At 47.5% G+C, this 17,620-nt stretch overlaps 1 protein-coding gene across 4 annotated transcripts in view; it reads right to left on the bottom strand.

Annotated features, from left to right (window-relative positions):
- Pfrx (6-phosphofructo-2-kinase/fructose-2,6-biphosphatase) overlaps positions 1-17,620 on the bottom strand; it is a 149,839-nt gene that overhangs the window by 97,093 nt on the left and 35,126 nt on the right. The window lies entirely within an intron of this gene.

Below are 17,620 nucleotides of genomic sequence, written 5' to 3'. Positions count from 1 at the left end.
TTATTTCGATATAGAGAGGTTCGAATGCACTATCAATCATTCCTATGGTAGGTGAACGAATAATATATATATATATATATATATATATATATATATATATATATATATATATATATATATATATATAGAGAGAGAGAGAGAGAGAGAGAGAGAGAGAGAGAGAGAGAGATACTGCTTAGGTCTTAGGTCCGTCCGACCTAAGAGATTGATGGATGGATTGATGGATTCAAGATGCCTTAATTACCCAAATGTTTCGCATTAAGAGACGCCGTAAAAATCCATGACGTCATGCTGGGCTGGTGAGCGAACTTCCAAGGTGGCGTCGACCCCCGTCGTTGGGTTTTCTTTCTTTTTCTTTTTATGACTTGCCAAGCCTCCGCCCACGACAAAAGTGGGCATTTTTGCGTATTGCACAAACGCACTTTGTATCATAGAAGCGAAATTGTAAATATTGTAGAAGCGCAGGATCAAATTTCCTTGGTGTGCCCTTGACTTAATACTGCTCTTTAGCGTTCCTTATTCGAGTGCTGATGCTGAAGTGCACACAGCAGAGATCTTGGCAGTGTGCGAATTTCAACATTTATGGAAAGTACCACCGTAGTGGTACTTTCGCTGCACAGTGGTACAACAAATACTGGAAGCGTTATACAAGCGGCACAGGGATAAAATGCCGCTTAATAGGATTGCAAATTAGTGGAAATTGGTACCAATCCAGACACGGACAGGCGAAAGTCTTGTCCGAGTCATAGAAACAGCACTCGTCCTGTTCTTTGACCTGTCCGTCTCTAAAAGTTGTGCTGTACTATATATATATATATATATATATATATATATATATATATATATATATATATATATATATATATATATATATATATATATATATATATATATGAAAGGATATCAAACCGCGCCTCTTATCACCATCATCGAGGCACCACACAATGAAACCGCTGAAGAAGGAAGGATGGAACAACCCTTTTCCATCTAAATTTACGCCACTACAAGAAAGCTCGGATAAACTTTACACACGGAGAAGAGCTTGAGTTAAGCTTCGCAACATTTTATTTACAAGCAGCACGCGGCGAGTTCCGACTGGGCGTGCAAGAGGGCACCGAATCCGTAACATATGCTGCAAGCTTGGCTGACTTCGCCCACGTGCGACTCGTCGTTACAAAACATTCGGCAGCCGGAAGGGCCCAAGCGGCAACAGATGGTGCGCGGTGCAAGAGTGCATGAACGCGAAAAAACGCTGCAGGGCGTCGACACAACCGTCTCGTTCCCATCCGCGCCTCCCGCCTTTTGTGGACATTTAACGGCAATAACAACGTTACCCTCTATAGCCCGGATTTATCTGGAGTCATCTGCTGTAACACGCTACATATACATTTCCCTACACTTCACTTGCTCGGCACGAGAATCGGGCATCGGGCAAGTATATGTACGGGCTATATACGGGTAAGTATATAGCATGCAATATATAGTGCCTAGAGAGTCACCAACATTGGCAGTGTAGTAGGACATCTTTGCGCATATGTCTTACGCATCTGCGTAAGAATTTAACCACCCCAGAGGGATCGGAGTACAACAGCATACTCGCGGACTGTGCGCGATGTGCGTGTCCTTTTGGTAAATGAGTGTCATTGGTGACGCACGCGCAGTGACCGTCAAGCATCGAAGAAAAAACGTGGCCCACTCGCGTGAACTTTCACTCCGCGTCGAGCAAAGTCTCCACAACGCTTATTCTATAGAGGGCGCTGCGATCCCGCACGCTAACGTGAAGTCTATCCGCCACAAAGTGGGACACTTGTCCAGATCATGGCCTCCTCTAAGAATAGAGGAGGCGATGTCAAGGCTATCTTATTGCGTTCTTCGTACATTTAAGCTCGTGTATTTGCCGTATCTACGTACGCTGTAGTTTCTAAAAACTCTGTTGGGATAATCGGCTATCAGGTAACCTACCACTCCACAATTCTGCAGTTATTAAGCAACAATAACAAACTCGTAAGAAAGGGTCCATTGGTCCAGCAAATGTCATCATCACTACACAGAGCACTTGACGAATGCGGCAGATATGAAGGATCCCAGCACAATTAGCGCGTTTAAAAGAGCGTTTCAACAGGCGCCGACAAGAACAGTTACGACAACGATGACGAATCCAGGCACACCCGAGCCAGTTGGAAGGCCGCTGCAGCTGTCGCCGTAAAACAAAAGTGCAACGGGAGCCCGTCGCCGACAAAGCCAACGGTCGGCCGGCTTCCAATGTCGTCGGCTGATGCGCGCGCACACGTATATGTGCACGCCGCTCCAATTCCGAGACCACCACCGATCGCGTATCTCCGTATCGCGCACGTGGTCCCTCACCAGTTCTTTTTTTTTTCTTTTTTCATAGTTTTTCTTTCCGGCATACCCATTGAACACCGGCGCGACCTCGCACAACGCCGACGCGTCCCATTTCTGACGCAGCACAGACACACGAGCGGGCAGGATGAGGAGATGAAATAGAGACAAGAGGCACGAGGGGGGCAGAAAAAAAAAAAGAAAGAAAGAATTAATGAAAAGCTCAGAAAGAGCCACGTAATATCGAGCTCAATGAAAAATAGAGAACAGTGGAGGGGGAGACAGCTCTGCGGCGTTCCGCGTTCCACAACGCAGGGCGGCCAGCGCGGAGGCGCGGGGTGATCCAGTTTCGTCGCGTAGCGCGTACGGCGGGCCTCTCTGCTAATGCGTCTGGCGGCCGGCGTGGAAGCCGCAACTACACCACGGACGCGACGCTGTAGTGCCGAAGGCACCCCGGAGAGACCTCGCACCGAGAGGAACCATCTCTGAGCAAACAAAAACCCTTCTATAAAGCGAAGACGTAAGAGTCTGTGGGAATCGGGACCGTCAGACCTCGAGTTGTTAAAAAAAAAATAAAGATAAGTGTTAAGAGGTGACTATGGTATTGCGATCGTCAATTCGGCATATACATTTGTCCGATATTCGAGCTTGTGGCTGCAGACGTTCTCGTGGCGTCATTTATTACGTTTTGCCTTTCTAAATTTCCGAACAATCAGATTCTTTTTCTTTTTTTTTTTTATACAGCGAGGCAATCTCCACGCACGTGCATAATAGTTGCGAATCGTTGCACATAATATAATACCGCATTTTGTTCAAAATGATGAATTTGCGACGTCGCAAGGTCATTTGAAACCAGATGGACGAAGTCTCGGTAAATTCATGTCCTAACCATTATATAGATGATTTAATTCATGCTATAGCGTCAGAGTTTCCTCTAGTATAATGTCTGGCTAAGTGCAGGAGGCGTCTATACTGTACGCCTCCTTAAATATGCTAGCAATGAAGTCACAAAAGCCATGGCCGACAGCTGCTGTTTATGCTCACAATTTAACATGGATATAAATACTGTTGTCGACCATACAAGTATACTATAGATGTTATCAAAGATGCTTTTCTTTTTATTTGTTTCTGCGCGTACATGCATTATTTATTCGGGCGCACAATTTCGAAGTTCAACTGCATCGGGACTCAGCAAAGACAGCCAACTGCGTGCCCTTACGTTATCCCGCACAGATACGACAGTTCATTGTTTTACACGATTGAACTTCGTTTGACTCAATTCGACGCGAGAGGGGTCGAGTCAGAAGTCGGGCTGACCCGAGCGTATACCCCGACCAAGTTTACGTGCAAAGTAAGTCGACTGATCGAGTCAACACATTCCCAGTAGTCGCTCTGACTGAAACCTCCCCGGCGCACCTTGGACCCGACGCGGTATACGGCGCTCACATGAACGCAACAAGTCAACTCGTCTCGGCTTTGTCCTCGGAACCCGTGCATGTAAACGTAGCTTACGAGGGTGTAGTGACGCGCAGCTCCCCTCCGGCAACATTTTCTTTTTTTTCTCCAGGAGGAGCATCAAGAAAGTTGGAAAGTGTGTGTGTGTGTGTATATATATATATATATATATACTTCGCAATCGGATGTTAATTAGGAGTTATGGCAACCATGCTCATCAAAGGGAGAAGGAAACTTGCTCTCATATGCGCGCGGTTAGCAGGGAAAGTATTAATGGGGCGGTGTCGCAATGCTAACGCGGAGCAATTAGCAAGCGCAGACACTGTTTCGCTGCTACCCGATTCGATCTGCGCCCTTATTTGTCAAGGTAGCTAAGTATATTACTCGCGTTCACGTTCGATGGAATGTCGAACCGCATGTCTATTCGGATGGTGTGCAATAATTAAGCAAAGTCCTGCGATTATCCCTATAGGGTTGTCGGGGAAAGGGGGTATTTTGTAAGTGTCCACCTAGAGGACATGCCCATTCCGTCTGCTGGTGAAGTTCTGACTGATACCCGTGAGACGGAGACAGGCGCCCCCAGCCAATCAGAACTTCAGCAGCAGACGAAATGGAAAAGTCCACTGATGGACAAGTCCACTGATGGACTTCCTCCTTCTTTGCGGCTGCTGTCTCGCGGAGTAGACAACAACTTAAATGGGTCACTGGTTATGTGCCACAGAATCTATTTATGTATTTATTTACTTTATTACACTGCACAATAAGTCATATATTTTCATTCCTCCTACCCTGACCCTTGCCACTACCACGTTTGCTTACTACAGAAGGCGGTATGGAAGGGAAAATTAAGCCTGCAGGGCCCACGCAAGTCACGTTGAGTCAACGTGACCGCGCACACGTACACGCGCGATCGACGCGTAAATTGTTCCCCCGCTTACAATACAGCCGGCGCAATAAGTGTGGGCCTCGAACGAGCGAAAGCGACACACCGCGAAGTCGGGTTCCGTTACGCTTATCTCGAGATCGGATTCCGACTCCCCACTCACTGCAAGGTCGCGCTTTGCATAGCCATTTCTTCCGAGACTCACGAACCCGGACGAAATTTTCATCGTATGGTTGAAACGACTAAATGTTGAGCAAGTTAGCAGCGACTCGTCGTGCTGAAAAGCAGGCGTGCATATAACAAGGATACACGTACGGAACTAGAAGCGTTTCAGTTGTACTTTTTGTCCAAGGACTTCTCGCCGATCACTTATGAGCTATACCACCACCCTAGTCTGCGTCTTAAATTCACGTCATTGTCATACTACTTATCTCAGCGAAAAAGAAAAAAAAAGTTCGGAATTTGTGCAAACAGCTCGACATAAGTAGCGCGGGGCGCGCCAACGTGAAACGAGCGTCACCAGAGGCTATCCACGCACCAGAAAACTAACCGAGGCTAACCACAGCGATTTCCGATACGCACACACGGTAAAGCAACAAACGTGAGAACACTGTGTGTCATAAAAAGCTTTAGTTAACGCACACATACACGAATCTCATACTGTTTAAGTAAACCTGGTAGCACTGGAACTGGCCTAATCAATCACAACAAAACATCAGGCTTACTATACATACACTTTGAGGCCACTACAACATGCAGAATGGAACTTCGCTGGGACGACAACAGGTCAGCAAGGTAGATATGCCTAGACGGTGCCCCATTCAGAAATGCTTAAATTAGCAAATAAACAATACATAAAATAAAAAGCTCGCACCATATAGTGAAATTTCTGATGCGGAGACCGCAGTGCGTACAAGTTGCAAGCAGAAAAGTTTATGTCCCCTCAGGGCAAAAACAAAGATACTCCGCGTAGTATTTCGGTCACGTCACCACCCAGTGAATCTTCTGCAGAGCCACACTTCGAACACGTACACCTTTTTAGAGCGCAGCTTTTAGGCGCCCGTTCCTCGGCGAACGTCGGCGTCGTACCTCGTTACCGAGCGAGCGAGCGAGCGAGCGAGCAAAGCGAAAGATGAAAGCGAACGCGGAGCGCTGCGGGAGATGAAAAAAGCGATAGCGAAGAGAGCGCGAGAAAGGAAGCGGAGGAGGAGGCTACAATGAAAGCACAAGGCGGAAAGCGGAGGAGGAGTATGGCGAAAGGGTGATGAGGGAAGCAGAGTGCCGCAAGGGACTACGAGATGGCGCTATAGTATTTGTAATCTGATGTTATGCGCGACGCGAATTGTGTAGTAGTTTGTGGAAGGCACGCGGGCACCAGCGATTACACTGTAACCATCGACAAGTCCTGTATAAAAGCCGACGCGCTTGACCAGAAGGTCAGATTTCGACGGTCGCCGTCTTTGCTCGCGGCTATCGTTGTGATTAAGTGTTACTTGTCTTGCAACACCTCGTTCCGTTTACATCGTGCCGCACGATATATTGCGCGCGCCAGCCAATTTGTCGCGAAATGAAAACACGTAAAAAGCTGCGTTCAAATTTCGCATTAGGGAGTATCGTAATCGTCGGTGAATTTTTTTCCACTTCGACACTTCGAATGTTAACGCTTTAAAAAATTACGGCAGAGCAAATAACACGATGACTGTCGTAGGTAATATGATTGCATTTCGAGCAACGTAGCGACAGTCCGTATTTCAGAAGTCACGTTTATTTCACATCCGCAGTGGTCATTCTGAGACTTCCGAGTGCTTCGGCTAAATGCAGCATACTCCGGTATCGTCCCACTTTACTACGGCACTGGCTTGCCACAGTCGCCTATGAGGAGGCATGACGACGACCGTATGACGCCTACGCAGCGACGACGACGGAAGGAGGAAGAAGGAATGACGCCGACTGAACCACAAAGGTGGCATGACGACAATGACACGCCAACTAATGATCACGATGGTCGAACAACAATATCGTGATGACGACGACTTGAGTCCAAAGGGGATGACGACGAGTGCCTGATGACGATGGCGTGACGACGACGGCATGATGAGTTGGATGACGAAGGTAGAATGACGATGCTGCAACGACCACGAAGGCATCACATACCTAATGGCCCAAGCTGAGGCAATTGGATAGGCGTAAGAGCCTATAGAGATAGATTGAGAGATACGCGGGTAGGCTCACAACGGCTGAAGTAGACAAATAATGCTACAATAAAAGGTCGTGTACTTAGATTCAAGTGCCCATTTACCAAAGCCGCGTATTGATGGTGGCAAAATGCAAAATCGCCCGTGTACCATACACTGGGTCAATAATCCAAGGTGGCCAAAATTAATCCGGCATCCCTCATTACTGCGGGCCTCATAATCAGATCGTGATTTTGGCACGTACCACCCCAGGTTTTAGTTAGCTTTGAGAACACCCAGGTGGTCAAAATTAAACTCGAGCCCTCCTCTAGGACAAACCCCTTAACCTACTGCGCGGTTTCGGAACGTTAAGCCCTACTATTTATTATTTTTTTAACAGCAATAGCGGAGAGAGACGAAGCAAAGCAAATTAACGGAAAGCCAGGTATCCTCATTCGCAGAAGACGTTACGATTATGCATTTTTTGAGAAGTTAACAAAGCGCACTGACGACATCCGGTAGGTTATATCGGGACACTGACAAAACAAGCACTCAAGTAGCGTTTTTCTTTTTCTTTGTGCCCACTTGTTCTTTTTCTTTCGTGTTTATTGTGTGCCCAGACGCAGATAGCGACACAGACAGACACGTTTAAGAAAAAAGGCGCCATCACTCCGAGCGACGAATGGAACAATGACCGTGCGAACCGCTTCGCTTGGCCCGATTCCAAAGGCAACAACAAGCTGGGGTTTTTCACCGTGCGCAGCGGTCACATAATACGCGGGGATGTCTCGGAACGTAAGCAGAACTGTGTGCCGAGAACGGCGATGCAACCGAGGCGACAATCTCCACGAACCTCCCTGGAACGGTTCCCAATTCGTATTGGCATCGGTGGAGACGGGAACGTATTACGCACGAGAGCTTCCAAAGCGTCAGCGCGAAGGGATAAGGCTGTCAGAGCATGATGCCGCAAGGTTCTCGTCCGTTTTCGAGGTCCATTGGCGAGGTCCCGAGGAGCAGCCTATCTACCTAATTTTCATTTCCGAACATGAGTGCTAGCAATCGCGGATACTCCGAAATTTGGCCGTATCGCTAAATTTTCAAACTACATGATTAAATAAATAAAAAAACGCACATTTGGCGTTGTATATTTCGTCCACCAACGACAAATGTCGCCAACCCTGCGCACACGAACTTCCTTTATTTAACAGTGCACTCGCTACGTTCCTCTCAACAACGCGACGTCACGCTGATATGCGCACGCTGTTTGTGGCCTGAAAGTACCGGTGTCGCAGCGCTAAAGAAAGGAAAAGACGCGCAATATGCAGAACGATTATTCTCGGGGGGCAAGAAAAAACGCCACCGAATGTAATAAAAACCCAAACAATATCATCTGCTGACTGTGTAGGTACTCGTCAAAACATTGTGGATGTTTGGAAACGTATTGGACACTTTTATGCCCTTATTGGCACCGAAGTGTAGAGATGTCTGTAATGAGCAAATACGGTTAAAAATAATTAAGAATGAACTGAACACTTTACAGAAAATTTTATGTTTACATTTATAGAAATTACGTGTTTATGTCTTCTCCCACTGTTCTCTGGCGTTTGCATTGTTCACCTTTCTTCTTTTTCCTTTGAGGATGTATGCAGCGTGCCCAGCCAGCGATTCTATAACACTGAACACCGAACGCCGGCTCGAACGGTGGACTGCACGGGCATTAATGCAGACAGCGCGTGCAAAATGCGTAAGTAGAGGGAATAAATGCAAGAATTTCAGAGAGAGAGGGGGGGGGGCGCGCATCGCGAGACGCTCATCGCACGCAACCCGCCGACGTGCTGCGGTGCGCGTCGGCCCGCGCCGCATGCAGCGGTCGCGACTTGGCCCACATTTTTTGGGTCACTCCATGCTTCCCGAATGCGCCTCCGAATGTTTTTTTCGAGCATCTCGTGATTTCGAGAAAGTGTTCATTTCTGCCTGTTCCAGTGTTTCGTTCGACAAGCGACGCGCATTGTGCACGGCAGTGGACTAGAGTGCATATCGTGTTCACGTATATACATATGTTACGTACGATGTTATGTATTATGTACGATACACCCACAGCGCTGCGTTTGGTTCATTTCTTATGTAGTGCCCTCGTCTTACATAGTGTGCCCATCTGTTCGGCAATGAATGACCACCTTCGCGAAGTATGATACCTCGGTTATGAGCGGTCGAAAGGCGGCATATACCAAAGCGTGCGAGAAAGTGTGTAGCTAATGTAACTGAAGCTATTAGGTCAACCAGGCTGCTCTTTCGCGGAGGAACGGACGATCTCATGATCTCATCATCTCTCTACATCGCTAACGTAATCGGAGAGCTTTAGTATGTACTTAGGAGCACTGCAGTAAACGGAATACCGGAGACTTCGATATGAACAGCATCGAGTTACTTTATATGCTCTATACCTCTAGAGCAGCAGGAATTATAGCAAAATCGTGTAGTGGTTAATTATTTCAACCACTAATCGCCAGACATTTTCTGTTTTGTCTTTTATGCTATTCTAAAGGCGACAATAAAAGAGCCGAGATGCGTTGATGATTTTGTCTGCGCCGACGCCTTTAGATCAACTGACACAGACCAGGTGTCACTGAAATTATAACTTTACGCACACTGATTGATGTCACTAAGCATCACAATTAAGGTGGTGCGAACAGCCAAGCGAGGTCTACGTCTCGATATAGTATTCCGATATTTCGTTGGTACGCTACGCAGAGAAACAATTGGCGGCAGTATAAGACAATGGAACCACTTCGCACTCTCTGAGCAGCCATCTTAACTGGCCGGGGTCAACGGCGCCGGGCGTAGCGCGCCCTCCTTCAGTGACCGGCGGCGGATGCACGACGTGATGTATGGGGGGCGCGTCAACAGGTGACGAGCGCATCAAAACTCTCTTCCTCCTCCCCTTCCTCACGTGCCAAGCAGGAAAATGCGCGAATGCGCGCAAACTCAAGCAGGAAAGCGGATGGTTGGTGGTCGGGCAAAATGAGAAAACACGCGAGCGACGCGACGACAGTTGCACCACTCGCGCTGCAGCAGCTAACAAAGGGAGCAACAATCAGAGTCGACTACCACTATTTCGACGCCTGCGGGACCGTAATATGTGGTCGAATTATCTGCAAGGCCGAATGAAAGCGATAAAAGGAACGAATTCAAATAATTTCTGTTGCTTGAAGTACTATGTAATGTTTTCTTTTTCTCTTGCTCGTAGTGGTTGAGTGGCGATTCCAACAGTACGAGGAGAAGAGCGCCGACATGTTTAAACACTGCTTCATTCAGCATGAGACGACACGAAACAAGCGTCGGCCTTAAGAGGCAAAAATGAATTTAAATAAAACAGTTTCACGCCTGTGGTAGCAATAGTACCGTCTGCTGAAGTTTCTGTGTTTTCAGGCTTTTAGCCACCGCTGCGCGCACGAGAGGACGCCCAGTGGAGGTCGAATTAACCGAACCGACATACGCTTTAGAGTTCGAATTAAACGAGTTATTTTTAAATAGAAATGTATATTTTTGTGACAGGCCTTTCCAGTTCGTTCGAATTAAGCGAAATGTCTAATTATACGATTCCAATTAACGAGAGCCAACTCATATAACAAGGACTAAGGAAGCTACAAGAACGGCAATTACGCAAACGTGAAGCGAGCTCCAACAAATGCGACTCTCTCGAGGGCGGTTTCAGACATTGTGTATGCGGTGCATATTACGTGTCTCAAGAGACCTACGCACCATCATCACTGTCATATCGACCATGTTTACGCGACAGGACAAACACCTCACCATATAGCTGTCGGAGTAGTTGCCCTTCGCCACAACTCTTTCATTGTTCTGTCTTCTATTATACCATCCGACCACCAGTTACTCTCACGCTTGAACCAACCTCGATGGAAGTGTCATGTTTCAAAAACTGTTGCGATGACTTCGCGAAATAATTACGAAATCATTAATGATTTTATACACAAAAGAAAGACAGAAGCCTTGAAACGTAACGCGTTGTCACACCACCTGGCAACAGGTGTACCCGCCATGGATGCTCAGTGGCTACGGTGTTGGGCTGCTGAGCACGAGTTCGCGGGATCGAATCCCAGCCACGGCCGCCGCATTTCGATGATGGCGAAATGCGATAACACCCGTGTACTTAGATTTAGGCGCACGTTAAAGAACCCCAGATGGTTCAAGTTTCCGGAGTCCCTCACTGCGGCCTGCCTCACAATCAGATCGTGTTTTGGCAAGTACCCCCCCCCCTTTTTTTTTTTTTTTGCAACAGCTGCATGAAGTGGCGGGCGCCGGGTGTCGACGACGACAATGCACCGTGGCCCAGAGACGCACGGACCAGCTTCTTGCTCATAGGTGTCGGGAGCGCACGCTAGTTTATCGATAAGCGGTCACCATAGCGTGGCCTGCAAAAATTACTAGGCCGCTGCGGCGCTGCGGTCATGCAGCTGTGCACGGGAATGCAATAGTAATAATACGTAAATTTGTTTAATATTCATGCTTGGTGGTGGTTTCCAGCCGTTCTTGCGGCGTCATTTATTATATACTTGATCTTTCTTTATTTGAAAGCAATCATACTTTACTAAACGCAGGAAGGCTATGAGGAGCTCTTGTGCATATAGATAATAATTGCTGTCGATGTTTGTGGCACAAGCGGTTAGCTAGCAGAAGAAAGAAGTAACGGATAAGAAAGGCGCCACGTTCCTTCTTTTCTCCGCGGAAATAATTTGCGCCACAAACATCGACAGCTAACAACGTACTTTGTACTTTGACAACCATTGAGAATCGTTGCACACATACCACGATGTTTTGCTGAAGATTATACCAATTTCCGAAGTCACAAAGCCATTTGAAGCCAGATCGGCAAAGTTTAGGCAAATCCATGCATCACGCGTCGTAAACCCCCGCTGGCAGTATACTGCCAGCAAGGGATTCTAGCCGTTCTTGTGCTTCGATGTACGCAAGGGCATAGCACAGCAAACCCACACAGAGAGCTCGAAACGGCACTCTGCACACCGAGAAGGAAGTGAAGCCAAGCGATTCCAGTCATAACACGTGTGCAAGGTTAGTTGAGCACGGTGACTAAGGGGCCGCTTATATGCGGCGCTGGTTGGTTGGCGGCGAGGACCGCGTAGCAACGGTAGAGGTGCACACGGCACGCTCCGTTCAGCAGCAAGGACGTCCATCGCTGTAGTACAGTGCAACGCTGTGAACGCTGTTCCTATTTGCTGCAAAAGCGAAATCCTGGTTCTGGTGCAGATATGTGTGCTTTTTCTTTTTCATTCCGTAGAACTGTGAAGTATTTATTTATTTATTGCTTGACTGAACAATGTTCTAGTGAAACGAGGCTTGGACGAGAGAACAGTGAACGGCAGGACGCTCCAGAAAACTGCTGAATTTAATAAAGGCCTCTTTCTTTTTTCAGCTCTTGCTCGTGTTAATTGAATTTTCTGATACGTGGACGCAACGTCTATTGTTAGAGAGCTTTTCTTTGTTTGCTGGTATGAATTGTTGGAGAGTTTTTCATTGTTTGCTGGCATGAATTGTTAGAAAGCTTTTCTTTGTTTGCTGGTATGAATTAGTTTTTCCTGTATGCCATCCGGGAAGACCCCGCTTTCGCTCAAGCTCTTTCTTTAAAACTGTTCCCAACGTACCCGTGCAGCGTAGCAAACCATAGTTTTTCTGGTTACAGCCTATCTGCCTTTTCTTTGCTCCTCTCTCTCGCCCCAAAATACCTACTACGTGGCCGAGACGCGCAGAGTAGCCGTATTGACTACTTCGTACTGACCACTTCACAAAATTCTCCACAGTCACATTTTTCTCGGTGTATACCCTTGCACTATATCTCGCTATAATACACGGCCTGAACACTGTAAGGTGCTTCAAAACCTTAAATGTCAATAAGGGTGTAAATTGTCTTACAGTGAACAATTAAACATCGTGGCTCTGCTAAAATAAAAGAAAGAAAGAAAGAAAGTCTGACGACCACAAATGCCCCGAATTTCTTTTTCCTTCACAGCCTATATATGCAGACAGCTGACATCAAGAGGTGAAAAGCCCCCGTGATTTCGTTACATCAATATAATGCAATGAGACAATGTCACTTTCTATGTCTTTTTTTTTTTTTTTGACCTCGTCGTAATGCAGGGCATGTAACAAACACATTCGTGTTTAGAAATGTTCGTACACACACACCGAACAAAGAAAGCTTCTCTCTTTATTGAGGCGCATGCAAGTACAAGGAGTGCAGAGCCGCAACATAACAGCGTGCACTCTGCTGTCAATGTTTGTGGCATAAGGGTTAAAATACGAAAGGAGAAATGCACAGATGCTCTAGAACGCCAACTGACAGAAACGAGTGGCTATCTTCTTTGCCCGTTTCTTTTTCTGTTTTTCTTTTCTTGACCTCTGCGCCACAAAGATTTACAGCTATGCACCAACTAGCCCAACATGACAATTTGCTACACCGACAAGCAACAGGGTTCAACACGTCTCGTAGCTTTGACGGCGCTGCGCCGTTTAACCGAAAAAGAGCATGCGCGTCCTTAAAAAAAAAAAAAAAATAAGGAAAGCGTTCACTCTGCCGCAACTTCTGAAAGAAAGCACGCGAATAATCTCTCCCAGGGTTGTTTTTTTCCTGGTCCGGTCTGAAAAGAGAGCCCGAAGACAGGAGTTTAGTGGCCCTAGCCCGGTGGTAACCCGGGAAAACGAGAGGCGGCTGGGGGTTAAACAGAAGAGTGTCGCGCCTGCACGCTCCGCCGGAGGGGGGGGGGGGGGGGGGGCAGTCGCGCACGCGTTGTTTCCTACATGGGCGTCGTGGCGTGACCAGGGCGGTCACAAGGTCTCGCTATCTACGCGTACTACGCTGCCGCCGCCGCGCCAACCCCCGCACGCCCGAAGGCACGCGTACGCGCGACACCACCGTCGGCCTTCCCTCTCCAGCGAGCCGGAGACGAAAGGAGTTGCCGAGAGCTACATACTACGACAAGCAGGCGCAGTATAGGCGGCGACAGTAGTGACGGCGGGAAGGTGCGACTCGTGGCGTGAACTTTCGCCAAGGAGAATGCGCCACAATAGAGAGCTTTCGCTTAGCATTCACGGGCGGAATACGCGAATATCGCAGACGTAGACGTCAACAGCGACACTCGTGGCGCCGTCTTGCGACGCCGAGTTGAAAGAGCGCCTAGAACATTTATTGAAATCTCGGGCTACGCAACATAACCGCGGACGAGAATAGTCGCTATTCTTCCTTTTCTGGGACTCGCGCAGCGCGAAGACACAATATAAGGCGTTAGCTTGTCCGTAAACAAATTATCCTTAATTCACAGAATTCCAAGTAACACGAGACGTGGACGGCAGTGACCAAAAAACCTTTAATGTAACAACGCTCCCAGCGACACATTGTGACGTACGCTTTGTCCAACAACGTGTTGAGCAGGTTTTTTGTGTCAAAGCGGCTGTTGTCGAAAGAAATAAAACAAATAGCTGTGTGCTGACGATTACGTCGCTGCCGGCACTTGACACAGGCAGTTTAGTACAATATTCAATTCGCGGCAAGATGGCACAACCAACGAAGCTACTCATGTATGTGTTTCCAGTGGATCGGTATTCCGCAAAGACTGTTACGTTCATGGAATACCGGAAAGAGACATGTGTAACCGCGCTGGTGGCGCTATCTTGTGGAGAGGCATCAACTAGAGCACACAGAACGACAACTGCGGCGACCACTTTCTGCCCTTCTGCTTGAACAAAGGCATCGGTAGCAACAATCTTTAACGTATCATTTACTTTTCCCCCTTCTGCAAGAACAATGACGCAACACAAATACTTACATCGCGTTGTGTATTACGAAAGCTTCACAACATGGTGCTAACAGCGCTGCTAGGTGCCATTGACGTCTCAGGTGTTACGGCATTCAGTAAGCTGTAGCACGTTTACGAATATACTAAAGCTATTTCTTGCGTGTACGCACACGTATGACCTCTTATGGAACGCCGGATACACGGAGCGTAGGTGGCGCCATCTTCCGGCGCTCAGTTCAACTATGCACACAAAACTACAATCGCAACTACTATGTTCCACTTAGCTGGCAGTGCTGGATAGTTATGCCGACACTTGCAGTGTTAACCGCTTACCCACAGTGTTAAACGGGCGCATTAGTTATTTCAGTGCTGGTGTTGAGAGACGTTCCCCACTTGAACTATAGCAGGAGCTATACGCGCACGCCACTCACTGTGGCGCTCTATACAACTGAGCACGAGAGGTCGAGGGTTCGACTCTCGGCGGCGGGTTATTTCCACGGGATCAAGAAGCACAAACCCTAGCGCACTTCGATTTAGGAGAAAGAAAGAAAGAAAGAAAGAACGAAAGAAAGAAAGAACGAAAGAAAGAAAGAAAGAAAGAAAGAAAGTAAGAAAGGAAGAAAGAAAGAAAGAAAGAACGAGCGAACGAACGAACCACGTCAGCAAAATAGACTTGCAGCCCTTCTCAATAAGTGAAAATGGAGATAAGTTCCACTAGAGTTGAGGATTGGGCGAGTTGGTATTGCACTCTAAAACATGGAAAGGAATAAACAAGCTGAGCAGGCAAGAAGAAAGAACAGAGCGCTGGTGGATAAGTTCCGCTTTCCTGCAAGTTCTCCTCCAAGGTAACTCGAAACTCGAAAAAAAAACTTTTTAGATGTCATTTGAACCTAATTAACCACGCGGACACTGTTGTTTTCGCTGTTTCCGTTTGGAATTCAAACGCGAACAAGTCGAACACTATAGTAGAAGGCGACCTCGCGTTTCCAAGTCCACCCGCACTTGTAATATAGCGACGTAATGCAGTCTCCAAATCGTAAATACGTAGATTCGCAACTACATCTTCCTTGCAACGACATGTCTCGCCCCTTGGTGCTCATCTGATCACTTTTTTATCATACACAGAAAGAAAGAAACAAAGAAATATCAGGACCACGTCTTACGAGTCGTGCCGCGCGACAACCGGCTTTAAAGGTCACGCATACGCGTGTCTGGGCCATATCCCATGCAAGGGGGCACCGAGTGTCGCACGTGAGCGCCCACAGGCCGATCACGCGCAGATTGCGACACATTCCACAGAGCGACCGCGGCGCACGGAGAGATTGTCCGTATTTACCCGTTTGCGTCCGCGCCGCTGATAGCAGCGCGCGACGCGTACGGCGATTGGTCCGTGCACGCATGTACTTACGTACGTATAACAGTTAAGACGCTCAAGGCACTCAAGGTGAACGCTCCGCCGCGCAACAGTGCTTTCGCGGGCGACCTTTTCTGGGGAAAAAAAGTCGCCGCAGGCACTCAGAAGGAAAAGAGAGGCGCCGGTGGCTCGAAGGGGCCGAACCCACGAAGAGAGGCGCGCGACGAGCAAGCGGCATGCGACACGTTATAAAAGTATTCGAAAGGGCTAGCAGCACATCGGCCGGGACAAGTTGTTCTGGTTGACGTTGAGGTTAATGGTACAGTACTCTTTCATACTCTATAAATTTCAACGGGGAAAAGCGTTGCCACTGGAAGAAGTGAAGACCAAGCTTCTCCTTTATCGAATTTCGCCCCGAAACCTCAGCTCGGGTACGTCAGTGTGACGTCACGTCTGGGCGAATACAAAAAAACAACCTAAAGATTCACCGATCACCACTTTACCCGTACGAAACACCACTGCCTATACACCTTTTGTGGAAATTTGACCAGGTCTACATGCAATTCCAGTGAATTAATGAACAAGAGAAATGATCTTTGTTTGTTTGTTTGTTTGTTTGTCCGTTTGATTGGGGTAGCCACTGTCATGTTGAGTCCAGGCTTTTTCAACACAGCCACATGCACCTAAACGTATACCTACATCGTTAGGGGCTAAGACGACGTTGAGGGTAGCGGAAGCAAGTGAGACAGAAAGACGGCGGTGTGAATGCGAGCAGATGTGTAGCCCGTATAATAGCCGAAATTCAAAGAAGCAAGTGGAGTTGGCCAACTTACATGTAATGCGCATGGAGCTAACCGTCATCCCTGAAAAAGTGCACAATCAGTGCACTGTACCAGTACTAACCTACGGGGCATAAAAATATGGGGTTTAACAAATGAGCTCGAGAAAAATATACTGACCACGCAAAGAGTGATGGAACGAAAAAATAAATGGTAAGTGTAACTTTAAGAGAAAGGAAGACAGTGGTGTGAACTAGATAGCAAACGGGGGTAGCCGATGTTCTAGTGGAGATTAGGAGGGAAAATGGAGTCGAACAGGACATGTAACGCGCAGAGCAGATAACTGGTATTCCACCAGATAATAAGAACAGGGTGCCAAAGGAAGGGAAAGCGCTGTCGGTAGAGAATTAAAAGGCGTGACTAAGTTTGGAAATTAGCAAGCATATAGGATCGATTAAGTTGACGGAAGACAGTGTCATAAATCGGAAGTAATCACTGGGAGAAGCCTTCGCCGTTCAAAGTAGACATCAAAGATGATGATGATGATGACTAACGGCGCTACGAGCCCATATCGCCGTAGGCGTTCAATTCGGCACAGTGTCCCGCGTTTCAAAAAAATTACTGATATCAACTAGGCAGAGGCTTCCGGCGTGCTTATAAAGCGACAGGCTGTCTAAAAAAAAACTTAATTCTGGGGTTTTACGTGCCAGAACTACGATATGACTGCGAGGCACGCCGAAGTGGAGGGACTCCCGATTTATTTCGCGCACCCAACGCACAATACACCGGCATTCTTGCACTGAATT

Source organism: Dermacentor variabilis, chromosome 9 (assembly GCF_050947875.1).
Source record: "Dermacentor variabilis isolate Ectoservices chromosome 9, ASM5094787v1, whole genome shotgun sequence".
In the NCBI taxonomy this organism is placed as follows: domain Eukaryota; kingdom Metazoa; phylum Arthropoda; class Arachnida; order Ixodida; family Ixodidae; genus Dermacentor; species Dermacentor variabilis.
This window is presented reverse-complemented; position numbering and strand designations above follow the sequence as displayed.